At 39.3% G+C, this 27,852-nt stretch overlaps 1 protein-coding gene across 2 annotated transcripts in view; it reads right to left on the bottom strand.

Moving 5' to 3' along the window:
* Positions 1–27,852, bottom strand: part of LOC127527364 (olfactory receptor 24-like) — a 263,056-nt gene that overhangs the window by 4,054 nt on the left and 231,150 nt on the right. The window contains exon 1 of one of the 2 annotated variants that reach the window (XM_051925933.1): positions 330–578. The exons of the other annotated variant lie outside the window; for it this stretch is intronic. The gene's annotated coding sequence lies outside the window, so the exon portion shown is untranslated. Of the gene's footprint in view, positions 1–329; positions 579–27,852 lie in introns of those variants that run through there. 2 annotated transcript variants of the gene reach the window in all.

A 27,852-nucleotide genomic window follows, 5' to 3' on the forward strand; every position in this document is an offset into this window, starting at 1 on the left:
TGAGTTGGCGATGCCAGCTGCCTTGTGAATGGGGTGCTGAGTTCTACCTGACAGAATGCACTCTGCGGTCTTCACAACTGGCGACTTGAACACATCTTGACTGAGGGTGCCTTTTTATTTTAATACTGCATTTTATAGTTTGATTCATACTTTTAGTGTTGCTAAACAGCATGATTTGTAAACCATTCCAGAATAACATAAGTCAGACTTGACACAAAATGTATAAATAAAACGGTAATAATAATAATACAAAGTAAATGAAATCATGCAACAAGCAGTACATTCTGCACATTATTGCCAAATTGAAATAAATAAATTCTATTTGTTACCTTTACGTATGTCTTCAGTGATATGCAGAACCCCTCTGTAGCTTCATGCTGTAGTGATTTTTTGTCTTAAGAGATTAAACAATTCTAATGTTATACGTGCATGTAATATTTCATCAGGTATATAAAATGCATTCCTACTTTTTACCTTCTGCAGTCCAGCTAACACAACAGAATACTTTATAAGAAAACTTTATAGAGTGAAGGTTCCTCTAAATTTATAGAGTGGGCACAACATCAGCTCTCACTAGGAACGTGTGAAGCCCCAGTGTGTGTTTTCTGTCTCGTCCATTTTTATTTTGTGTCTTGTTCTCCTTTGAGTCTCCATTGCATTTTCAAGGGGAGGTGTCTTGGGACACAGGTAATGACACACAGGTACCCATCAGCTTTATTATTCCTGGATGTATTGAAGCCTATAAAATTTTTAATTGCTCAGAGCAGAATGGTAGCAGACAGAAGTGACCGAGTTTAGACTTAAATGTTTTTATATTATCGACATTATTATGTGTTGCAGCCACTGTGAACTGTCCTGTTGTTTAAGGGGTGCAAATGTGTGTAAGTCAGCGTCCCCTGCAATGGACTGTCTTTCGTTTGTGAATACGGTGTCTGTCATAAGGTGGATGATATACACTCATTATGTCATATACAGTATATCTTCTTATATAACACACTACCGTGGCTGTGCGTTTGTCTGTCCAGGATTTTAAATCACCTGTAGCTCGCAAACCATTTGACCTATTGACCTGAAATTTGGTACACACATACTACGTGACCTCTACTATCCGCTTTTGGGGTGATGATTGACCACCAAGGTTATTCCTCTTTTTATTGTTATTTTATTTTATTGTACAAGCAATTCTTGGCAGTGGCCAGCAGGACAGTCGTGCCGCGTATGTGTACGGGCGCCGTTCTCATCCCTACCACCTTCGCCGTCACTTCCTCTACCTCTTCAAATCTTAAATCATTCTTGAGGCAGATTGAAGACTTAAGTGTCAGCTTAAGTGAAAAATTAACTCTTTGGGGGCTGAATATTTTTTCCAAAAAACAATGGTTTCACTGAGAAACAACATAAAACATCTGTTGCTGCATTGTGTGGTTGCCAGTTTGCCAAGAATGTGAGGCTGGGACAGCAGCAGCGATCATGGTCGAAGTGCATTGCAATTTGGTTTCTACCTCTTGTCATTGTTATGTGACAGTCCTCCCTGGCGAACATTATCAGTATCACGACGAGCTGGGGACCGATCAGCTGAACCTGGAACCTCACATTCGTTTTCGATCACTTGTATCAAAAACTGAGTCCGACAAGTCATAGTCCAGTTCAGAGATAATAGGCAAAACATCGTCCACAGAGTATTTTGCTTTACGCATTCGCTTTGATCTCTCGCTAGATGTCAGTGCCATTTTTGCCATTGTGTGCGTCTTACTACTCACGAGAGCGAAGGGAATCTCGGTCAGACCAATGAATCTAACTTTTCTTCTAGCAACGAAAGTCCAACTAAAACGTAACAGTTGGTTTTGTCACAGTTTACAGTTGATTACCATCGTCAACTCCTCCTTTTGACAAAAGTCGACATCAGCCCTGAAAGAGTTAAGAAAAACGTACTAAGTAATTGCGACACAAACACTGACTCCATCAGTTTTAACGTGAAAAGATGCCAACGGAAGAAGAGATGAAGCGGGCCGCTAGGGTGGAGAAAAGAAGAGCTGCTCAGGAAGCAGCAAGCGCATCAACCTCTGAGCAAACGAATGCTAAACATACAGAGAAAGAGGATGAGAACTACTGTATAAGTCAGGTGTATTCACTGCACGTTATCGTGCAGTATGCCGTTACTGGTATAGTGTATAAATAATATATAGAGTGCTATGCTTGAGAAAAATGCTCTTGTGTGGGAATGCTTTCGGAAATAATGCTATGAATAGTTTTTACACATTAGTTTTATTAAAATATTAACTCCTTGACGGCTGAATATTTTTTTCAAAAAAACTGTGGCGGCTGCATGGGGTTGGCTTGACTGTGTGGCGGGCAGGATGCCTGGCTGTCTTCACACGGCAGGCGGGTGCTGGTGGAAGCCGAAGAGTGACGCAACCTGGTTTGCACCTCCTGTCATCGTAAGTGAATGCTGCAGTAGGCACATCAGTTACACAAATATGCTCAGTACCATGATCAGCTGGGGAGTGATAAGCTGATGCTAGTACCTCACTTTCATTTTCGATCTCTATCTCCAGATCATTTACATTAAAATCAGTGTCCAATTCAGCGATAATATGCAAAACGTCACCCTTATTTTGCTTTGGTCTCTCACCAGATGTCAATGCCATTTTAGAGCTCATTTGCTCTTCGCCACTCATGCATGCGCAGGAAATCAAGGTCAAATCAACAAAGCTAACTTTCCTACTAGCATAGAGGGTTGAACTAAAATGTAACGGTGAGGTTTGTCGCCATTTAGGGATGATTACCGTCCTCTACTCCTTAGTTTCAACAAAAGTCGACATCTGCCCTGAAAGAGTTAAAATCTCTTATCTTTGTCAGTCCAAACCCATTTCTCTTTATCTTTCCTGTTGAGTGTATGTGACGATGCGGGTTCGCTCCATGCTCCCATCTTGTTTCTGGGAGCTCTCGAACCCAACACTGTTGGTAATGTCACAGATGAGCTAGGCAGTGAGGTACAACATAGCAAGGGGACGGTGCAAAAAGTGCAAAAGTGCTTTTATTAAAACAACAAACAAAACAGTGTTCATAATAAAGTGCAGTGTCTCAAAAATATGTCATTAAATAAATAATCCATTAAAACAGAGATGAAATTGTGGAGGTTAAAAAAAACAATAAATAAATCCTTTAAAAACGATGAGGTTAAAACAATGGCTGGAAGTTGTCCTTTAACACAAAGCCCGGTGCCTTTCTGCTACTGGTGACTCCCCTGCTTCTCCCGTCCAGGCTATGCACCAGGGGAGCCACCATACCTGCAGCTGACCTTCATTCTGCCTTCTACTTCTGCTGGTTCGTTTGCCTCACCGATCCCTGGCTCCGGTAGGCTTCACCAAACCATGACTTGGGCTCCCCAGTGACCAGGGCGCTCATGCTGGGGCTTTCATGTCCCGTCCCGACTCCCACTGCCTTCGCTGGCCTTATGTAGTGAGCCATCCTCCTTCCGGTCACTCCCGCTCTTCAATATGCTCAGCGGGAGTGACCACTACCGACTGCTCCTCAGGTGCTGGCCAAACACCCAGGCGCACTGCTCAGCTGCACGCGAGTCTGTGCTTGCTCGTTCACTCACACATCGGCTTTCCTCTCCCTGTTTCCGGCCGCCTTCTTCTTCTGCAACCTCCGACTTTCTTTTCTCTTTTACTTCTCACTAACTGCCTCTGGCTTCTATATATCACAGGGACGTGGGTTAGCTGTGGCAATCAGCAGCTCCCGGGAACAATTACGGATACAGACAACTCCTCACCTGTGCACTTAAGTGAGATTCGCCCGCATCATGAATTTCTCCGGGAACCACTTCCAGCACACTACCATGCTCCCTTGCTAAGCTGCGATTATTTCTTTTAAAAAAATGGCCTTTGACATGAGCTGTGGACCTGCTATACCACAGGGTAGTGGTTTGAGAGACTACAGAACTAAATGATGAAAGTTTGAAAACCCAATAAACATTTGCATTTGCTTAATACTGTCTAGAGTTGACCAACTGAATATACCAGAACCCTCTGATTGATCCATGCCCAGTCCTTTATTGGATATTTCATAACCCAGAAACTTGATGAAATTTACATTTTTGTAATTTCACAAACAACTCCTGTAACCTTTGGAGGAGCTCTTTTGCATGTAGTCTATGAGTTTTCATATCTTAAAGATAAGTAAGTAAGTAAGTAAGTGAACTTTATTGTCATTCATACCATACAACAGTGCAACAACGGATGCATAGCTGAACGAAATCGTGTTTCTCCAGGCTCAATGTGCAGACATAAAAGACAGGTGCATAAAAGACAAGTGCACGCAAGACAGCATACAGACATTACAAACATTTCACTTCTTACACAGAAAGTAGGTAAGACAGCACAAGGCAGCCCAGTACAAACAATAAAAACAAAAGATATACGTAAATGTAAGCCAATCAGTGGGTGAAATATAATATGAAAGAAAATATTGCACATCGTTTCACAGTGATTGTGATATTGCACTATATGGATACGATATTTATACATAATATATACAATATAGACAATGTAATATTGTCCGATATTACAATGCAATATAATGTAAACTTTAGACCTATTTGTGGTAATAAAGTGCACAGTAAGCAAGAGAGCAAAAGGACGAAGGTTATTTAACAGAGTATAGTATTCTGATGGCCTGGAGGAAGAAGCTCCTGTTAAATCTGATCGTTTTGCAGTGCATACTGAGGTAACGTTTTACAATGGGCAGAAGTTCAAAAAGCCCATGTGCCGGGTGTGTGGGTTCTTTTATGATCTTAATGGATCTGCTCTGGTAACGTGAGTAGTGTAATTCTTGAACAGAAGGGAGTGAGGACCCGATGATTTTCTCCGCTGTCCTCACCACTCTTCAAAGTATCTTCTGTTCAGCGACACTGCAGCTACCATACCAAACTGAGATGCTGCTGGTCAATATACTTTCTACAGTGCCTCTGTAGAAAGTTGTGAGGACAGGAGAGGGAAGGTTTGCTCTTTTCAGCCTTCGGAGAAAATGAAGTCGCTGTTGTGCTCTCTTGACAAGAGACGTGGTATCTGTGGTCCAGGTCAGGTCATCTGTAATGTGCACTCCCAGAAACTTGGTGCTTCTCACTGACTCCACACTGTTTCCATGGATTGTAAGTGGCCGGTGTGGCATGTGCTTTCTCCTGAAGTTAACGATAATCTCTTTTGTTTTGTTGACATTCAGTGCCAGGTTGTTTTTTCCACACCAGGCAATGAGTTGATTGACTCCTCTCTGTATGCGGAGTCATCGTTATTACTGATGAGGGCCCCTACTGTTGTGTCGTCTGCAAATTTTATGATGTGATTGGCACAGCAGTCGTGAGTCAATAAGGTGAACAGTAGGGGGCTTAGAACACAGCCCTGGGGAACCACAGTGTTCATGATGGCAGTCTCAGAGGTGTTTTTTCCAAAACGTAATTTATATACTAAATATAAGTACAGTGGAACCTCGGTTCATGAACATCTCGGTATACGTACTAATCGGTTTATGACCAAAAAGTTTGCTAAACTTTTGCCTCGGTTCACGACCACACACTCGGTATACGAACAAGCCAGGTTCCCTTTCGGTTTATACATGTTCAGTCTCTCCCTCAGCATTTCCTGTGCGGCGAGCAAGAGAGAGAGAGCAAGAGTGCGTGACACACACGTACACACACAGAGGCAGCACACACACACAGGCAGCAAGAGAGAGCCGCGCACACACACAGGCAGCGCGCGCGAGAGAGCCGCGCACACACACATAGGCAGCGAGAGAGATATAGCCTCGCACACACAGGCAGAGAGAGATAGAGTTGCACAAACACACAGGCAGCGCCAGAGAGAGACAGACGCGCACACACACAGGAGCGCCAGAGAGTGGCGTGCACACACACAGGAGCGCGCTACAGAGACACACACACACACAGGTGCTGCAGGCTTGCAAAAGAGAGAGAGAGAGCGAGCGAGCGAGAGAGGGAGGGACGCATAAGGTAGAGAAGGCAAAATTCTGTTTTCACTTCTGTTTACAGTGATCGGTTCGTAGCCTGCATTGTTGCAATGTTACTTTTCTTGGTGGTTTATTAAATTACGGATTTTTCAAATGTTCATTTTTTTCCCCTGTGCTTAAAACTCATTAAAAAAAAGTGTTTATAGCGAGCAGTTCCTAGCACTATAGTGTGAACTATTGCAGTGTTAGTTTTCTCTGTTGTTCAAGGTTTTCTCAGTGTTATTCAATGTTTTTACATTTAGTTTACTATTACGCTGTGCATTCTATGGTATAATTAACTATATTTGTGCTTAAAAATGAAAAATATATATATATATATTTACATACAGTTTGTATGAACTGGAATGGATTAATTGTATTTACATACAATCCTATGGAGGAAATTGCTTCGGTTCACAACCAAATCGGTTTACGACCAGAGTTTTGGAACGAATTATGGTCGTGAACTGAGGTTCCACTGTATATATTTTTTCAAAATATCTCTAAAATGTTACAGACAAATAACTGAAAGACTGCAATCCATTCCGTTGATTAATTTTGTTGAATTTAATAGCGTATGCGAAACATAAACGTGACTAAATACATTATCCTCTTTAATAAAATCCCTTTGTGCGTCCAGGTGTCCGTGTGCACGGTGCGATGCGCGATATTACTATCAGAGAAAGTTAGAGGCGTTTTATGGAAATACAAACCAGTATTACTGCGAGAGGAAATTAAAGGTACACAATACAGTGACGCATATTACAGCCACATACAAGCCAGTATTACTGTCAGAGGAGATTAAAGGCATATTACCGACGCGCATGCCTGTACTACCGCCGGAGAAAATTAAAGGTATATTACGGACGTACAAGCCAGTGGACGTACAAGACAGTATTACTGTCACAGAAAATTAAAGACACACAATACACGGCGGCAGCCCATGAAGAACAGTCAGCTCAGCAAGTAAACATCAACAAAAGAAAGGCTGAAAGACAAAGAAAAATACGACCAACAAAAAGAATGAGGTCAAAGTCTCTTGCCATTTAATATAGACTGTTCCTACTAATGTTTATGCACTACTGTTCTAGTGCCCGTTATTGTAACGGGCTAAATGACAAGTTGTCAATAAACATATAAATGTCTATTTCTCAGAGTTCCTACGTGATGCAGTATAACCAAAACTATATTTGTGCATACCCAGTAGGTACCTGTCACAATCAGCAAAATCATTTCTGGAAGCAAGACTTTTCAAAAAAATTGTTGTGGAGTAAATAGTTTTCCACTTATACAACTTAAATTATGTACACTTTGCAGATTGAGCTTTGTAATTACCCTTGAAGAAATGAAAAACACGTTTTTTCTTGTTTTCTTGTTTACTACATTTTCTTACAAAAAGAAAATTAATAATCCCATGCCAATGGAACTATTAGATGGCTTTATGAAACAGTTTTGTAAATTTTCTTGTATGTACCACTACGTTGCTGAATGTGGTGGTTTAGACAATGCGTTAATCTTTCCTTTAGGTGATGTAGCTTCTGATAATAGTTGTAGAGCACAATCATACTTGCGATGTGGTGCAATAATTTTCTTGCTGTGATTTTGTTCCTTTGGAAGTAGCACTTGTTAGGGGAGTGCGAGTGAGAAGGCAGAGTGAGTCCCAAAATTGTTGGGGCCCAAAAAATAAAACAAAAACTATCAAGACAATGCAGGAAATTGCCTTTCATTGTCCTCTAGTGGTGTTCTCTGCTATCTACAGGTCTGGACTTATCCCTGACACTCAGGTCCAAATGAGACACCAACTTCTGGGGACATCTCCCTTTTATATCAGCTGGAGCGGTAGATAAAGGGATTTCTCTGGCTCTGTTGCCCTTAAGGGGCAGTTTCTGGATACTGTAAGGGTAAAAGGAGGCAAGACAGTTAGCAAAAGTGCCACCTTTCATCCCGGGGTGGTACCACATACCTTGGATAAGCCTGGAAGGTGACCCTGTGGCACGCATGTGTAACACTTTGTAGAATACGAATTAAATATTTTTAATATATTATTTTGTTATTCATAACATTATGGTGATTTCTTACATTTTTTATTGTTTACTGTTTACTCATGGTCCCATTTTGGCCGATATTACATGGCCATGTTGCCTTTAGCAGTGCTCTGCTTGCCAGATATGTGACTCAAAGTAGAGTTGCAATTGGCATCAGTCATATTTAAGCTGGATGTGTCAGTTGTCCTGTATCCTCAATAAAGTAAACTCATCTAAAAGAATCCCACTTTCTAACGTATTTAGGAAAAAGGATATTTAGTTAATTTATGTTGTGGTTGTTTTCCTGTTCTTGACACTCAATTTTTCTCTTATTTTTTTTTTCTCCCTTGGCTTTTTGACATTTTGGCTCTGAAGCTAGCTTAAATTAATAACAATTCATTTGGTTTTGCATCTCAAATCTTTGCTTTGCTCTTACAATCAGATTTTGTCTACTTTCAGATGAATCTTTTTCGTCTCAGGTCAAAATACAGCCTGGGAAAGGAAGATCTGCTGATACCTTGGAGAACATTAAAAAAAAGTTTAATTGTTTGGGAAAATGGACAGTGAATTCATTCATCATATTGACAGCCAGCCAATCAGAATATCTATCAATCACATGTTGCAAAACCCCCAGGTAGAATTTTAGAATAAATATGCCTCATCTGAGGAGCAATATAGTATGTAAATGAATAAGTGAGTAAGGGAGTAAAGGAAGTAAGGAAGCAGGGAGGAAGAAGAAGGGACAAAGATGTCACTGGTCATCAGAAAAGCATCATGAGCAACTACGAGTGCTAGATCACAAGCCACCTGCGACATTCATCCTTGTCATCTTTAACTTTCCATAAGCTTTTTCTAAAGACTATATATATCCAGACTTTTCTATCAGTTCTGTTTTCTATTATTCTTTGTTCCACTGGTATTATTATTATTCTTGTAATAAATACCATGCTGCTTTTAACTTTCTGTGCTTTGTCTTAATGTTTGTAGAGTGACTGAAGTAATAAGTTAGATTTCTTTGAGCACCTGGTGCAGCTGGAAGTTTGCCATACGCTCTGTGATGCAAGGTTTATTAAGGCTGAGGGTGTGAGCTCCACTCAATAGTTGGGAACAGTAGATAAATTAAGGCATAGACCAACCCGATAGCGAACGTGATGAGTACACTTACCCTTGAAGAAAAACAGGTAAAGGTAAGTAGAGGGAAAGACTACAATAATACAAATAGCAAGAAAATGTATACGACCATTTGGAAGGACCTGGTTTTTTGCATTAACACTAGAATTACCAGAGCCTACGAAAAAACTCGTAGATCCGGCCCACCTTAAATCGCTTCTTAAAACCGTTCTCACCTCTCCGCCAGCATCTTTTGTCATCTAAATGTACTGATAAAGACAAGCTGCCAGCAGCCGGCTATTCCATCCCCCCAACGACTTAGAACGTAAATGAACTTCTGCCAGCTCATGCCTTGATTGATTATCTGGGAGTGAAGTGGAGTTTTAGAGTGGAAATAATAGATTGTTATTTGGAACACACGCATTTCATATGTGCTGCATTTCTACAGTAATCTGTGTAAACACATTGTTAAAACAAAAACGTTTTATATATTCTAGTAGCAAATGACAAAATGTAGGCATAAACTATATAATGTATGAAGCCTGAAGTCCAAATATCAAAGAAACACTTTCACAAAAGGTACAAAAAAAAGGCCGCCTTAGTGTGTGACAGTGACACACATTAGCTATCACTGCTGTCATGGCGCAACAGTATCAGTTGCTGACTGAGAATCAGAAGGTCATGAGTTCGATCCTGCACAACTCCCTTTTGAGAAGTGTTCTTATTTTCACTATTTTAGAATAAAAAGATACATTTGATTTCAGTCTGTAACAGCCGGTGTAATTTATGATATTTGTAAAGGTTAGCTTTATTTTTTTTTTAAATTCACTTTTCATTGTCTCAGTCGCGTTCAGGATCCTTTCCTACCCCATCTGATACTGCTGTTTTCACATAAAAACGTGCTAAAGCTCTGCAGTGTACTTGTGACTGCATTGTCGTACCAATGCTTGCGAACTGAAGTGTCTGCATGCACTTTTCGTGGCATTACACGTGTATTTTTTGAGTATGCCCATGTAGCTCAAACACAGGAACATATGTTGATGTAAAAGTTTAACAAAACAAGTGCACTTTTATTCAAGACTATAACCAAAGAAAAAAGAAAGCAAGTTACAGTAGGCGGTTGATATGACAGCTTGCGTGGTGCAATGCTAAGAACTGCTGATTTCCATTCCGTGCTCTATAACTGTTAACATTTGAATCTGATGATTGTATATAGCGCTGTCTTATTCAGTGTGCGCAAGAACATGCAGGTGGCCAGTTGCTGAGTGCTACATCGGGTGTGAAGTTATACTGGCGCTGTTTGAGTCAGATCAGAAGCTGAATAAGCTGAAAAAGCTCCTGTTCTGACTCTAAGTAAAAAAGCATGAATTAATCAACAGAAATAATCGCGATTGACATTTTAACGTTAACGATTTACAGTGCATACCAATTTATAAATGTAATGTCCGTTTGAGGAAAAAAAAACCACTTTCTTCCGATCTGACGCTGTTCGTTTTCAAATAATATTGTATTACTTCGACAATGTTTTCTGATTGGTACTATTCGCATCATAAAATGATTTCTTCAAAACGTCACATATATTTGTCTCTTTCTTTTTTTAAAATGTGCGTTGTAGCACTCAGCAACTGCCCACCTGTATGTTCTTGCGCACACTGAATAAGACAGCCCTATATGCAATCATCAGATTCAAATGTTAACAGTCATATAGTACGGAATGGAAATCAGCAGTTCTTAGCATTCCACCACGCAAGCTGTCATATCAACCGCATACTGTAACTTGCTTTCTGTTTTCTTCGGTTATAGTCTTGAATAAATGTGCACTTGTTTTGTTATACTTTTACATCAACATATGTTCCTGTGTTTGAGCTACATGGGCATACTCAAAAAATACGCGTGTAATGCCACGAAAAGTGCATGCAGACACTTCAGTTCGCAAGCATTGGTACGACAATGTAGTCACAAGTACACCGCAGAGCTTTAGCGCGTCTTTATGTGAAAGCAGCATCAGATGGGGAGTGTCTGATGATTGCATATAGCGCTGAAGTTACTGCTCTTTACTATGCTTTCCTCTGCATGTCCTGGAGTACAAAAGAAACAGCATACAGCAACACGTGGGGACTGGCAATATTGGGGGGGAAAAAACACGCGGTCGTATGTATCGTGATACACTGCAGAACTATAGTGAGTCTTTATGTGAAAACAGCAGTGTCAGATGGGGTAGGAAAGGATCCTGAACGCGACTGAGACAATGAAAAGTAAATTTTAAAAAAAAATAAAGCTAAGCTTTACAAATATCATAAATTACACCGGCTGTTACAGACTGAAATCAAATGTATCTTTTTATTCTAAAATAGTGAAAATAAGAACACTTCTCAAAAGGGAGTTGTGCAGGATTAAACTCACGACCTTCTGATTTCCAGTCAGCGACTGATACTGTTGCGCCACTGATAGCTAATGTGTGTCAATGTCACACACTAAGGTGGCTTTTTTTGGCAGTGGCTTTTTTTTTGTACCTTTTGTGAAAGTGTTTCTTTGATATTTGGACTTCAGGCTTCATACATTATATAGTTTATGCCTACATTTTGTCATTTGCTACTAGAATATATAAAACGTTTCTGTTTTAACAATGCGTTTACACAGATTGCTGTAGAAATGCAACACATATGAAATGTGTGTGTTCCAAATAACAATTTATTATTTCTACTCTAAAACTCCACTTCACTCCCAGATAATCAATCAAGGCATGAGCTGGGAAAAGCTCGTTTACGTTCTAAGTCGTTGGGGGGATGGAATAGCCGGCTGTTTGCAGCATGTCTTTATCAGTACATTTAGATGACAAAAGACGCTGGCGGAGAGGTGAGAACGGTTTTAAGAAGCGATTTAATGTGGGCCGGATCTACGAGTTTTTTCGTAGGCTCTGGTAATTCTAGTGTTAATTGGTCATTAAATATGATCTGTTCTTAATCTAAGTTACAAGTATAGGCAGACACAATTTACTTACAATCAATTATAATATTTCATTCCTTTATTGGAAAAAAAAAATCAAACTTTCACAGTATGATGTGGAGAAAATAAATGTAATCGTTGGATTTAAAAACTGGTTGAAGTCTAAAAGTCAAGTCTAAAATCTGTTTGATTCCTGGAGGTTGCTTCTGTCTAATGCCAGTCCAAACTAGAAATAATAGAACTTTATTTGTCCCAGGGGGAAATTTGGTAATTTGTGACAGATAACAGGGCACCAAAGAATAACAAATCTGATGGGGGAATGTTTCATTATCCACGTCCCTAGACTCCACCACATGAAAGTGCAATGGAGTCTCAAAGGGAAACGGGATGTAAATAAAAGAATCAGAAATCACACTTTAGGACTTCACACTTTCCATATGAGGTTTGATGTTGTGCCTACCTTAAAAAAAATTAGAAGAGCTTTCATTTTAAATTATTTTTAAAAGTTCAAAATTATTCGATAGTGTTACCCAAACTGCAGATGGTAAAAATCAGGAACACATTTAGATCCAATTAAATATTGTAGGTGTCATATATCATTGTAATTGTTTAAACTCTAAGACGGGATATTACTACAGCATGAAGACACAGAGGGGTGCTGTATACCACTGAAGACATACATGAAGGTAATAAATTATTTACTAACTGTGTTAACCAGCTTCACCAGGGAAATTTCCAACAAGAATGGGCCTTGGTTATAGTTCCGTCAGTTAAGCGGATTCATCAGAAGCACTATTTACCCAACGGAGTACTTTTCTGTATACAATATTTATTGTTTTTCAAACCAAGGCCTAATATTATTGGTTCACTGGCATGCCTTACTCTTGAATATGCTACATACAATTGCCCATTAATTTCCTGACTGGATGACTTTGATTTTGCTGATGGTTATTGGAAAACATAGATTAATTTGAATTGAAACACGTAATTAGTATGAATAATGGGATTTTTTGGGTATAAATGTAATATCACGCGGTAGCACATTCTGTAAAAATGGTAACTTCAATCAGATTTGAACAAAATGCTTATCTGTAATCTTGTACCATTTTGTAAGGGTTAAGGTCAAAAGGAATATATCCTAAATCGTGGTTTAATTTAAGTTATTATTACATACAGCATTGATGTTTACAGCTTGTACATTTATGCGGTCCAAGGAATGAATCAAACATTTTAAGTACTGTACAGACAAGAATGATTCAAAAGAATATGGTGAACTATGTACAGTGTCCATCTCCTTTATATTCTGTCCATGAAGGACCCTTTTACTGAGCTCCACTAGAGTTATACTAATGCTGGGCATACTGAATGAGTTTCTGTCACAATTTCAAACCCAATTTGCAGTCGCTGACTGATTTTTCGGAGTTAGCCAGAATTTTAGATTCACCAGCTGGTATTTCAAGGGCATTATGGGATGGTTTGCAAAGCTTAATGGCATGTTACGTCTGAGGTTTCCTATGATCGTAACAATTTTTGTTATGTCAAAAGTTTCAGTCGGCTGTCCTGTAGTGTGAACAGTCACACAATTCGATTTTCTGATGTTACCATCAAATTTCATTCATACACTGAGTACTGCCATTGTCATATTTTGTCACATTTTCATCTTTATGATTTCAAATAATTAACTGTCATATAGCAACACACAAACAACTAAATTGACAATGACAAAAGTATCTTAGGAAACGTTTACTGGACAAACACATACAACAGTAAATTATATAGATCTCATACCTCCAGTTCTCGCTGTAAACTAAACAGACAGTGCACCTTAAACTACATGTCTGCTTACACCTTTTCCTTTTGTTTGTACTTTCAGAGCACAGTAAGCAATGCGGCTATTTCTTTATTAACACTTTGAGAAGCATGTGGACGTACTGCTTTTTGAACTGATTAAAGCTTTATTTCAAAATGTCAATGAGTAAAACTCTCCGCCTGGCCCACAAACATACTGTATATAGTCTGAGCACCCACATCAGAATAAATGCACTCGTACAGTTTGAGCACATACACGATTGATGAGTCTATTGTACATTGCAAGTAATGACTTAATCATTTCTACAAATCACACAGTGAATGACCAGCATTAATCTGTTGTACTCAGGACTTGAAGTGAGCTTGTACACTGTGTCCCTGCTTCTACTTCGCGGTCTGATCTTCAAGCGGACACCACAATTCTCTGCAATATTATATGTAATACACAGCAAAAGGCCCGTCATACACCACCCTTTTGTTCAGTATATGTACTGTATATAATCGAGGCTGACAATCCAGTATGGCTTGAATTTGTATGTATTACAAGGAGGAAGAAGAAGAAGCAGACAGAATAGGGAGCACTGTGTGTACCCAATGATGCAACTTGCTAGCACGTCTTCTAAGAGCTTTGCAGTATTTTTTTCCACTTCGCTTCTGGTAGCGGCAAAAATTGACAATCCCATTTCTCTTAATAACACGAATTAAAATAAATGTAATTTTTGCAGCCTACATGCTAAGGCAGCTGTCTACTTGAACTACTTGTAGTGAGTTACGGGAAGTTTTTTGGATAACTGTTTTTAATCGAAAACATATATTTCAGTGTACTCTAAATCTATGTAGTTCAAATATACATTTGAAGATTATATATGAAATATAATGCAACATATATATTCATTAATATATTGTTACAAACATATGTCCAGATCTATTGTGTTTAAGACATGCAATACACTGTGTGCCCAGCCATATATTTCAGACAGATCATTAATTTATTTGGCTTATCTTTTGCCTGGAAATAATCAAAGTGAGTCCATCCAGTGAACTCCCTGTAACTATCTAAAAGCAGTTCAAGTGGACAGCTGTGCTGGCCGTTCCCTTCATGATGAAACAATTGTGTGTGCTTTGATTTTCAGGAATATGCCTTAATTGTTCTTCATGATGAGTACTCAGATTAGACAATAAATTAGAATTAACACCATATATATGGATACACGGTGAGCTGCAATGGAGTTTACAATATCCTTTGCTAGATAAACAAATTTGTTTAAGTAGTTATGGGTACTGCGGTGGGTTGGCACCCTGCCCAGGATTGGTTCCTGCCTTGTGCCCTGTGTTGGCTGGGATTGGCTCCAGCAGACCCCCGTGACCCTGTATTCGGATTCAGCAGGTTGGAAAATGGATGGATGGATGGATAGTTATGGGTAGAAAATGTGTTAAATGTGTGTATCTTTAATATTAGTTTATAGTGATTAATAAATCTACTGTCAGGCAAACACTTCTAAATGAAAATAGATCTGGAAGATTAGAGTGTTGGTTCGTAAGCAAAAATTATATTATGGAAAAGTTGTAGGTTCTAGTGTAGTAAAAAAATAAAATGATAACTTGGCATATCAAAAGCTGATTGTAGAATAATTAAAAATGTCTTCAGACAAAATTTAAGTGCCAAATCTTAGTTACAATTTCTAGACCAATAACTGCACTGATGATAGAACATTGACGGTTACAGCCTTTTTACTTAACTTGTCTTCAGTTATTGCTGAGCTTACATGTTGTCTTGTTACAGCAAAAGATCTTAATATAAAAAAATCCTAGGAGCTACCTATTGGAATATATTTTCAATACCAGGTTAATATACTTTTAACATGTACTGCAGTATAGAAAAATAACAAGCATATATTAAAACATATTATCTTCAATATACTGTACAGTAACTTAAAAATGAGTCTAAAATATATATATATTATATAATGCCTCATATTTTTTTAAATATTAAGAAATATATTACTATATTATGTAAAATATATTACAATATATAAAAGTGTCAATAACTTAAATATTTTACCCTGTTTCAGTGTACTGCAATATATTGTAATATGTTTGTCCTCAAAGTATATTGTAACATATTTTAAAATATATTCTTACTAGCAGCAATCAAGTCAAGTCAAGTCAAGTTGGGGAGCATGCACTGGTACAGCGCGTTGCCGCACCCACTACACGAGGAAACAACTCGGGATCCAGGTTTGCAGCCCCCCAGGCAGACACGTGGCCCAGTCCCACCCTCTGGAAATGACCCTCTACCTCTCGTAGCCAGGTTTTACATGGGCGACCCATTGGCCTGGTCCAGCCATTCGGGTCCCCAACAATGAGGATCCTGTGAGTCGGATCACCCTCGGGGAAATGCGGCACATGTAATGTGCCTCATTCGGGACTCCATGAGCAACACAAAGTCAAACCAACGTTACCCAAGGATTTTTCGGAGAGACACAGTACCAAAGGAGTCCAGTTTTCATCTCAGGTCACTGAAAAACGTCCATGTCTAGCAACCATATACCAAGACAGGAAGCACCAGGACTTTAAAGACTTGGACCTTCGTCCTTTTGCATAGATATCGGGAGCGCCACACATCCCTTTCCAGCGACCTCATGACCCCCCATGCTCTCCCAATCCGTCTACTGACTTCATAGGAAGAGTCACCAGAGACATGAATGTCACTGCCAAGGTCAGTAAACCTCTCAACGAGGTCGACACTCTCTCCGCAGACAGACACACTGCTGATGGCTGTGCCCAAGAGCTCATTAAATGCTTGGATCTTGTTTTTTATCAGGACACTCGCAAGTCCAGACACTCGGACTCCTTGCTCAGTCTCTCGAGCGCCCCGATCAGAGCCTCCATTGACTCCGTGAAGATCACAGCATCGTCAACAAAGTCAAGATCCAAGAATCTTTCTTCACCAACAGATGCCCCACAGCCGCTGGACCCCATGACCTTGCCCAACACCCAGTCCATACAAGCATAGAACAGAGTAGGAACAGAACACACCCCTGACGAACCCCAGAATCAACTGGGAAAAACACAGATGTTCTGCCTCCACTCTACACAGCACTCACAGTGCCAGTGTATAGGCCGACCATGAAATCCAGCAACATCGAGGGGATCCCCCGAACCCTCAGGATGTCCCATAGGGCAGCTCTATCAACTGAGTCGAATGCTTTATGAAAATCGATAAAGGCTGCAAAGAAACTCTGCTGATATTCACTTTTGCGCTCCATGAGAACCCTCAGTGCCAGGATTTGGTCGATGGTAGACTTCTTAGGCGTAACACCAGACTGTTACGGTCGCTGGTAGGTGAGCAAGTGATCACGGATCCTATTGAGGACCTTACCCAGCACTGAGAGCAGTGTTATCCCCTGTAGTTGCTGCAATCCAGGCGATCACCCATCCCTTTCCAGATAATAGTAATAATTCTTTGCATTTATATAGCGCTTTTCTCACTACTCAAAGCACTCAGCAATTGCAGGTTAAGGGCCTTGCTCAAGGGCCCAACAGAGCAGAGTCCCAATTGGCATTTACGGGATTTGAACCAGCAACCTTCTGATTGGCAGTGCAGATCTCAAGCCTCAAAGCTACCACTCCACCTCTATATAGATAGGGATGACAAGTCCCATTTTCCAGTCAGATGGGATGATGCCAGTTTCCCAAATGGAAGCAAAGGTTGCCTGCAATGCCAGGAGGACAGCCTTACCACCAGCCTGGAGAAGTTCACCCCGGATACCAAAGATCCCTACAGCCTTTCCTCCCCTCAGCTGGTTCACCACCTGTGCAATCTCAGTGAGAAATATATTTCTAAAAATATATTTTACATATGTTTAATTTTTGTAAGTTCACTGGTGTTAGGGAGAGGCCAGAGTTGCTTAAGTAAGTTTGAGAGAAAGAGAGAGAAGGCTTGGTGGTATGTGATAGATGGGGGAGCCATATCACCAGACAGAAAGGCAGACATGATCTATGCAGGAAAGGACAGAGAGGCAGCTTGGGTTTACTTTGTTCTCTTTAATTTGTGTTGCCCTGGAGTGTTCTGGTAAATAAAAAGACCTTTTGCTTTGTCCCCTTTAGTATTATTGTAGAAGCAGACGGAAGCTACAAGTGTCCTCAGTGTTGTCTACAAGACACAGATCTCGTGACATTCCCTTTATAAGGTAAGGACTACTACTGTACAATATGTGATTTTTTGGCGGATTATAACTTCTCTGTAGATCACTTCCATAAATTCAAACTTCTGTCTGTTTGTGTTTCTTTAAGGAGAAGTGACAGTCCAGGCATGAACAAAACCTCAGTGTCCGTCTCAGAGTTTGTCCTTCATTGTACAGTCAACTCCCAGAAGAAAAGCTACACAATTGCTATTCTCATTATGGTCTACTTAGTTACAGTGTTTGGGAACATTCTGGTAATCCTGGTCATAGTAATGAACCCTCAGTTGCAGAAGCCCATGTTTATCACCATTGCAGCTTTAGCAGTAATTGACTTGCTGGGCAGCACAAATATCATTCCCCGGTTAATCGCCATTCTTTCAGGGTGGGTGACTGTTCCATATGGACCCTGCTTACTTCAGCTGCTCTTAGCATTATATTTAGCAGGAGCAGAATCCTATCTTTTGGTTTTCATGGCCTGTGACCGCTATGTAGCAGTTCTTCATCCACTGCGATATTCTGCACTTATTACAAAAAAAATCCTCTGGGCTGCTGGTCTGTTATTAAATGCTGTTCCAGTTGCTTTTGCTTTAACCGATTTGATTTTTATCACTGAACTTTCTTTTTGCAGCACTAATATTATAAATTATTGCTTTTGTGACTATGTATCATTATTTAAAATAGCCTGCAATGAGAATCGTAAATATTTTGACATTCTGTCAGCCGTGTCTTTCCTGTTTGGTTTTTGTCCACTTGCATTTATTTTACTTTCCTATGCAAGGATCGCTTATGCCGCTCTGAAGATCTCATCTAGTGATGGAAGAAAGAAGACTCTGAATACTCTGACCACTCATCTGCTGGTGGTGGGACTGTTTAATATTCCACTTTTAATCTACACGATGTTAACTGGTACAGGAGTGAGGCTGACCACCGAAGCAAACAACAGCTTAATAATTATAGCAATTATTGTGCCGCCAATGTTCAACCCCATAATATACAGCTTCAGGAACAAGGAGATAAGAAGCAACATCCAGAAACTTTTTAAAAGGGCATAAAATATGCTACACATTCTGAAAACCTCAGGTTTATGCTTTATGATTAGTGAGGTCCACATGCTGGTATCAGTAATGTCAATAGAAAACATACGTTTGTCTTTGTGTATTTTAAGATGTTCATTCTTTTCATTTTAGTTGTAAAAGGCAATATTCTAACATAAATTTCTAATTTTCGGGAATCCCAAATCTTAGATGCTGTAAGATTCAAGATGAAGAGAATTGAAAGGTCATAAGGTTAAAAGACGTTGAAAGAAAGAAAAATGAAGCAGGGATTTTAAGCAACATGTTAGAATATCAGGACAGTAGAGGGATTGCTATCAGCTATCTGTTTCTATGTTAGTTGTTAGTTAATTGTCTTTGTCTCTGCTGGGACAATCTGCCTCCCTCTTTCCTTCTCTTGACCATGTTGTATCTCACCTCAAGTAAGAGCTTCTATTTCAATTTGGCTATCACTGTCCTCTGGCAGGCCATGCCAAGGACAAGGCCTCTTGTTGACCAGAAAATGAAACAGACAAATATTGGAGGCCCTGCTAAGACATTGTGTGCTCTTCTGTTGACATCCTGTGCCCTGTAAAACAGAATTATAAAGCAACCTGAATGAATTCTTCTATTAGTGCTCTGTTTTCTTTGTCTCAATATGGTAAAAGTGTTTGCCAATTTCAGTAGGGCTGCAATTCACAAAACAACACATTTAGAGAGCATGAGTTGAATACAGTTAAAAGGGTATTTTTTATAAACTCACTTTCTTCAAACCCGTTTAATGCACTTTTGGTAACAATTTGTCTCATAAAGTAACCAAAGTAACTGATCCTTTTTGAGGTCATATTCTTCTTGGCTTCAAACAGAGGAGATAAAAGGTAAATCTAAAATCTCACATCCAGGTCCTTCCCCATGTCTTTGTAAAGCTCAAACCAGATAGATAGATAGATACTTAATTGATCCTGGGGGAGTACAGTACAGTAGTTAAATAACAAACATTAAAATACACACAATACAAATAACGATTTAACTTTAAGGTAGCGAATTTTAGAGATGGGTGATATCCAAAATATATACAGTGCATCTGGAAAGTATTCACAGTGCATCACTTTTTCCACATTTTGTTATGTTACAGCCTTATTCCAACATGGATTAAATTCAAAAGTTTACTTGAGGTTTTTGCAAATTTATTAAAAATAAAAAAAATTGAGAAAGCACATGTACATAAGTATTCACAGCCTTTACCATGAAGCTCAAAATTGAGCTCAGGTGTATCCTGTTTCCCCTGATCATCCTTGAGATGTTTCTGCAGCTTCATTGGAGTCCACCTTGTGGTAAATTCAGTTGACTGGACATGATTTGGAAAGGCACACACCTGTCTATATAAGGTCCCACAGTTGACAGTTCATGTCAGAGCACAAACCAAGCATGAAGTCAAAGGAATTGTCTGTAGACCTCCGAGACAGGATTGTCTCGAGGCACAAATCTGGGGAAGGTTACAGAAAAATGTCTGCTGCTTTGAAGGTCCCAATGAGCACAGTGGCCTCCATCATCTGTAAGTGGAAGAAGTTCGAAACCACCAGGACTCTTCCTAGAGCTGGTTGGCCATCTAAACTGAGCGATCGGGGGAGAAGGGCCTTAGTCAGGGAGGTGACCAAGAACCCGATGGTCACTCTGTCAGAGCTCCAGAGGTCCTCTGTGGAGAGAGGAGAACCAGAAGGACAACCATCTCTGCAGCAATCCACCAATCAGGCCTGTATGGTAGAGTGGCCAGACGGAAGCCACTCCTTAGTAAAAGGCACATGGCAGCCCGCCTGGAGTTTGCCAAAAGGCACCTGAAGTACTCTCAGACCATGAGAAAGAAAATTCTCTGCTCTGATGAGACAAAGATTGAACTCTTTGGTGTGAATGCCAGGCGTCATGTTTGGAGGAAACCAGGTGGTGGCAGCATCATGCTGTGGGACTGGGAGACTAGTCAGGATAAAAGGAAAGATGACTGTAGCAATGTACAGAGACATCCTGGATGAAAACCTGCTCCAGAGCGCTCTTGACCTCAGACTGGGGTGACGGTTCATCTTTCAGCAGGACAACGACCCTAAGCACACAGCCAAGATATCAAAGGAGTGGCTTCAGGACAACTCTGTGAATGTCCTTGAGTGGCCCAGCCAGAGCCCAGACTTTTTACATAAAGATGAGACGATGGGTAACTATTTATTAAAAACTTGTGGTTGTGACCATAGCATGTTCTCTGAAAATGAAATTAAATTTCAATACAAAATTTACATTTAAGTCCCTTGATCTTAAGTACAAACAAATAGACCAAAATAGCACATTGGCATGACACCAGTTTCAAAGAAGGTGCTATAAAGGCAAAATGTATTTGCTCAAATCACGTGTCCCTATTGGAAATGTAGACCGATAAGACTACTATTATAAAATAAACTAGCTGTGTAAGCCCGTGCTGTAAAAAGCATGGGGTCCTAGAAACTATTAAAACTATTGAAATCGTCAGCGTCTCTCTCCTAGGAGGTTTTGTTTTGCCAATGTGCTCGCATCGCTTGTGCATTAGTGGCTAAGCAACTTTGTCTTTCTTCTGAGGTTTCGTTTTGCCGATGGGCTCACCATGCTTCTGTAATAGCGGATAAGCGAGTGATGGATGTGACTCTCTCTTCGGATGTTTCATTTTACAGACGTGTGGGCCTTGCTTGCGTATACTTAGAGGTGGAGCCCTTAGCCCGACTCTGCCTCTCACTTACGGCCCGGACAGACACACACACTTCCACATGTAGACGTTTATATATAAGATTATCTTTTAAAGAGTAAAAAAGGCTTAAAAATATTGAAAAGCAAAACAATTAGAAGTACAAAATAGAATAAATGGAAAATGTACCTAAATCGATCTTTTAAACATTTGATAAACAAAGCCTAACTATTCCAAAAAAATACTGACAAGTTCATTTTCATTCTTTTTCTGAATTTGGTGTGAGGGATATTAGTCAGTTTGGCTCAGTTGGTCAACCACACCGTGTCATATGAACACACCCCTGAAACCCAAAGCTCAAAGGCCAATTAGACAACAGAAAACCAAACAAAAATACAACAGGACTGTTTTGTTTTTGACTGTTTTATCCAATGGTTAAATGTTTTACCTCTGCTGATGAAAGGAAACAGCTCCTAAAGTTTGCCTGCCTAAAACAACTGGCTCCTATGGAGCACAAAGAACCACACCAAGATTGTCGAAAAGGAATGAAACAAATAACAAAAGCTCAAATGAGTAAATTATGTAAATAAAAGCGATCTAATGTAAGAAATTGTGACGGTCAATAATGATAAGGTATGCATCATTAAAATATTAAACTATGGTAAAAAAAATCTTCTAAAGTCAATCTCATGGTTTTCAGGTAAATCAGGAGCCCATACATTCTTGGACATTTTCTTTTGAGTTTTGGTTCTTTATCTCTGTCTTTATTATGGGCACAGATGATAAGTGGCATGTCCAAAACATTGGACAAGAGGCTTATGATAGGATTGAGAGATAAAGTACCTTTAAGGGTGGATATTATCTGTCATAACCTAGATGTCAAAAGAAACCAATGACCAAGGATTTTTTGTAGCCTTCCCCAGATCCATGCATCAACACAATCCTGTCTCTAAACTCTGCAGATAGTTTCTGCAACAGAAAGGCTTATTTTGACTCTAATACATCTTGTCAATTGGAGGACCTTCTACTGTATATACAGGTCCTAATCATGTCAAGGCAATTGAATTGATCACAGGTGGATTCCAAACAGGTTGGAGAAGCATCTCAATAATGATCCATAGAATGGGTTACACCTGATTTCAAGTACTATGGTAAACATCTGATTTTTTGTGTCAATGTAATATTTCAGTTTTTTTATTTTTAGTAAATTTGCAGAAATGCCTAAAATGAAATTTTTTCTTTGTCATTGGGGGGTATTGAGCGTTACTTGATAAAGAAAAAGGATTAATAATAACAGTTTAGCATAAGGCTGCCACATAACTAAATGTGAAAAAAATGAAGGGGTTTAAGTACTCTGCAGACACTGTAGAAAACAAGTGAGACTGCAGGGTAACAAAAATAGTTGCCACCCTTTTTAATAGTCTTTTCAAAACTATATGTAGCACTAAAATAAACAACCACACGGGGGCGCTAGAACACAAAGCATACGCTTGAATGGTGTTTGATCCATCTTAGCTGGGAGCTCCGTCCTGTTGTGAGTTCAGGTCGAAGTGAGACACCACCTTCAAGGGAAGGGTCTCTTTTTATGCTCCCATTGCTTCCACAAGCCCCCTCTCTGAATCAGATAGATTTTCCAGTGGCTGGTCTGTAGAGATAACAGGAGAAGGTTTAGTGCACCCTGCCACCCCCTGGCCTGGTGTGGAATTACCTTTGCTTGGTCCATACAATGTCCTCCTACTCACACGTGTGTGACAACAGTTACTTTATGTCCATTAATAGGACAGAATAGAGGTTTTACAGTTCCAATCATTTATTTTGCAAAAAAGTGAAGCAATATAATAAGATATTTGAATGCCCTTGAAGAAGAAAACTTACATACTGATAGACCACTTTCCTGTAAAAATATTTGATGGGGACACCTGACTAAAAAACTTGCAGCAGATATAGCGTTTAGGCCAAATCAAAATCAAAACCAGGAAAAAGACTACATGAATAGAACTTAATATTCAGTCATAATGCATGTATGAAGGCATGGTGTGAACAAGAAGGTTTTACTTTTTTTGGGAATACAAAAGAAGAAACTGAAGTGGAGTGAATGGCAAATGACGGTTTCCTCACCTAGTTTGTCTCAAGCCCAACTCGTGGTGACGCCTATTTAGATTCCATCTTTTCAAACAATAAAGACAGAGTAATGAAAACTGAAGTTATTGATACATCAAGCAACAGTGATCACAACATGGGAAAATTTGAGATGATCTTTGAAAACAAACAAATGTAAACCAAAACAAAGACCTATAACTTGAGGAAAGCAGAGTTTATGGGGATGAGGAAGTGTCTACAAAACATCAAATGGGAAAGCAGAAACACAGCAACTATAAATGACAGTCGGTGTCACTTCAGAGATTTTTGAATCCAGACCCAAAATAGGTTTATTCCAAAAACCAATAAATCAAAAGGCTGAAAAATTTACTGAAATGGATACATACAGTTTGAGCATTATTAAAAACAGTAAAACCTAAAAGGTTACTGTACAAGAAAGTAAAAATGCCAGATTATACTGACTTAAAGGAATACCAGAAACTACAACAAGACATCAAAAAAGCATTTGAAATGTTGTAAAGGAAACCGAAATAAAAATTGCTAGTGATGCCAAGACAAACAGCAAGCACTTTTTAAATACGACTCCAGTAAAAAGGCAATAAAAGAGAATTTAAGAAATCTCAGGGGCACAAATGGAGAATTAATTGAAAATGAGAATGAAATAGCAAATGAACTGAATAAACATTTCACCCAGGTGTTTATAAGGGAAGAAATAAGTGAAATGCCTCATGTAGTAGTAAAAACAAATGTTCATAGATTTTAAAATAAAAGAGTCAGATGTACTTCAAGCCCTCAATACTCTGACAATTAAAATTTCTGGACCTGTTGGTGATTTACCAATTTTATTGAAAGAAATGAAGCCCTTATTAGGCGCATTTCAGCAGTCACTTCACAAAGGATCAGTACCTGAGGACTAGAAACTTGCAAATGTAGATCCAGTCTTCAGGAAGGGAGACAAAATGAATCCTGGTATCCATCCATCCATTATCCAACCCGCTATATCCTAACTACAGGGTCACGGGGGTCTGCTGGAGTCAATCTCAGCCAACACGGGGCGCAAGGCAGGAAACAAACCCCGCAGGGGGATCCTGGTATTTTCAGACTAATAAGTCTTATATCTGTGCCATGCTAAATTATGGAGACTATAATAAGAAATGAATTAGAAAAGATCCTAAACCAAAATAATATACCGAATAACACTCAATATTGGTTTATGAGAGAAGGTCCTGCCAAACCAATCTTTTAGATTTCTTTGAAGAAACAAAAACAACATACATACAACATAATTTACCTAGACTTTCAAAAAGCCTTTGACTTAGTTGCCTTGTTAGGGTTAATGTGCTAACATGTTTACTTTTACTACATATTTACCGTTACTTCTACTCTGTGTATATTTGAATTGTTAATAGTAACTGTGCTTCTCATAGTTTAATGTTTACTTAGTTCATTGTCTACTTTTATATAGTTTTATCTAAGGCATCTATAGGCTTGCTCCAAATGATATTTCATTGTACTGTGCAGTGACAATAAAGGCATCTTGCATCTTCTTACATCTTACATCTCTCCCAAGTAGAAATTTCGCACAAGATGGTTGTTTCCAGATACTGTATGCCAGCCAAACTCTTTTTCAGAAGCACAAACAGCTAAGTGAAGATGAGAACCGGAAACTGTGTGTGTGTAAAAAACAAGAAATGCATCATGTGTACTTTGAAATGGCAAAATTTCAACCACAACTATCTGTGCAGAGCTAAAAGGAGACTACTGGTACACCTATCTACGGTCCAGAGGAGTTTTCCCATAGTGGTCTTTGTGAAAAAGTTGTAATCAAAATGCTATCCTGCTTTATAGTCATTTCTCTCAAGTGCCCAAGACTTCTGTACAGCATAGCATGTACAGTTTTATCATCCATCTTATGACAGATACCATATTCAGGGTGAAAAGGCAATTTATTGCAGGGTTCACTAACTTACACTAACTTAACATCCCTTAAAGAACAGGACAGATAACAGTGGCCACACAGCCTGTAAAACATCAAATTAATGACTTCAATGCATAACTATGTTGATAATTTAATTCTTTTTGGGCGGATTTCAGCTTTTGTTCCCAATGGAGTTGAGGGCAGATATTTGCGTAGAGGGTGATAACCAGTCGTAAACATCGACAAACTCACTTACTTTAAATTTAAAGAGAGACCCTCATTGCTGGGAAGAATGTTAGATGTGTTGACTTAACGTCGAATCCCTGCCTGTGTGTGAGTAGAATAAACAACATGTAGAATGGCAAAAGAGAGCATAGCAAATGCACTGGTCAAACTACTGGGTGTACGACGTTTTGCGTGTATTTTGTTATTTTGAATTGGACTCTGACTTGTTGGACTCCGATTTTGGTGCAAGTGATCTGGAGATTGAGATCTAAAACGAAAGTGAGGTATCGGCATCAGCTGATCAGTCCCCAGCTGTTCCGCCACCGCCCCCGCGCAGCCACTGCCACAGCCACAGCAGTAAGAGACCCCTTAACACAATGTGATAGGATACAGCTCGCAGCAACAGATGTTTAATGCTGATTTATATGAGAAACTATTGCTTTGTGCGCTTTTCAGAAAACTTGTCTTTTTGGAAAAATATTCAGTCCTGGGAGAAAAAAAATCAGCCCTGAAAGGGTTAAAAAAGATTCAAGTCTAAAATCCATTTTATTCCTGGAGTAACTGTGGTTAGTCTGATCTAGATAGATAGATAGATAGATAGATAGATAGATAGATAGATAGATAGATAGATAGATAGATAGATAGATAGATAGATAGATAGATAGATAGTTGGTCATTTGAGACAAATAACAAGACACCAAGGAATAACAAAGCTGATGGATGAATGTTTCCTTATTGCCATCCCAAGACACCTGCACTTGAAAGTGGAAAGAAGCCTCAAAGGTAAACAGGACGTAAATAAAAGAGGACGAGACAGAAATCACGCTTTAGGACTTTCAACTTCCCATATGAGAGCACCTGTTGTGTCTACCTTAAAAAGTTTAGAGGAACTTTCATTTGAAATTATTTTGAAAAGCTTTCTTCTAAATTATTCCATGGTGTTAGCTGGACTGTGGATGGTTAAAAGCAGAACCAAATTTTCTTTCTTCATAGTTTAAAATCTACAACAAAATATTACTAAAGCATGAAGACACAGAGGGATCCTGCATTTCACTGAAGACATACTTGAAGGTAACAAATAAGATTTACTAGCTGTGTTACCCGGCTTCACCCCGGGAAATTTCCTACAAGAATAGGTCTTGGTTATAGTGCCCATCAGTTAAGCGGATTTAGAAGCAGCTCTATTTAACTAAATACATACTTTTCTGTATGGAATATGTGTTGTTTTGTTATAGCAGGGGCTAATATTATTAGTATGCTGGAGCTCCTTACTGTAGAACATGGGTGTCAAACTCCAGGCCTGGAGGGCCGCAGTGGCTGCAGGTTTTCATTCTAACCTTTTTCATAACAAGTGACTTCTTTTCTTTAGTCCTGTTTTAAGGATTCAGTCCTCTGAATTGATTCTTTTCTTCATTAAATGACAGCCAAACAGAAATTAGACGTGAAATGAGCCAACAGATTATCAGTTAAACTGGGGATTCAAACTCCAACCAATTTCACTCCAACCGGTTTCTTAATGAGAAGCCGATTCTTGCTGTTAATTGAACCCGTCATTTAATTCCATAGCTCGTTGCTGCTCTCGTTCTGCCACAGCAGACATTTCCAAAACTGTTGATCGTCTCTTTTACTAAGACCTTCACCCTTCTTTATTTTCAGCTGTTGTGTGATGGGCACAGGTTAGCTGGTCATGTGGCTTCTGGTTTTGTGACTCATTATTGTTTGGCTGCTAATTAAGGAGAAAGAAACAACTAAGGGGTCTGAGTCACGTCAATTAAAACAAAGGCAAAAGAAGTTCATT

Source organism: Erpetoichthys calabaricus, chromosome 4 (genome assembly GCF_900747795.2).
Source record: "Erpetoichthys calabaricus chromosome 4, fErpCal1.3, whole genome shotgun sequence".
In the NCBI taxonomy this organism is placed as follows: Eukaryota; Metazoa; Chordata; class Cladistia; order Polypteriformes; family Polypteridae; genus Erpetoichthys; species Erpetoichthys calabaricus.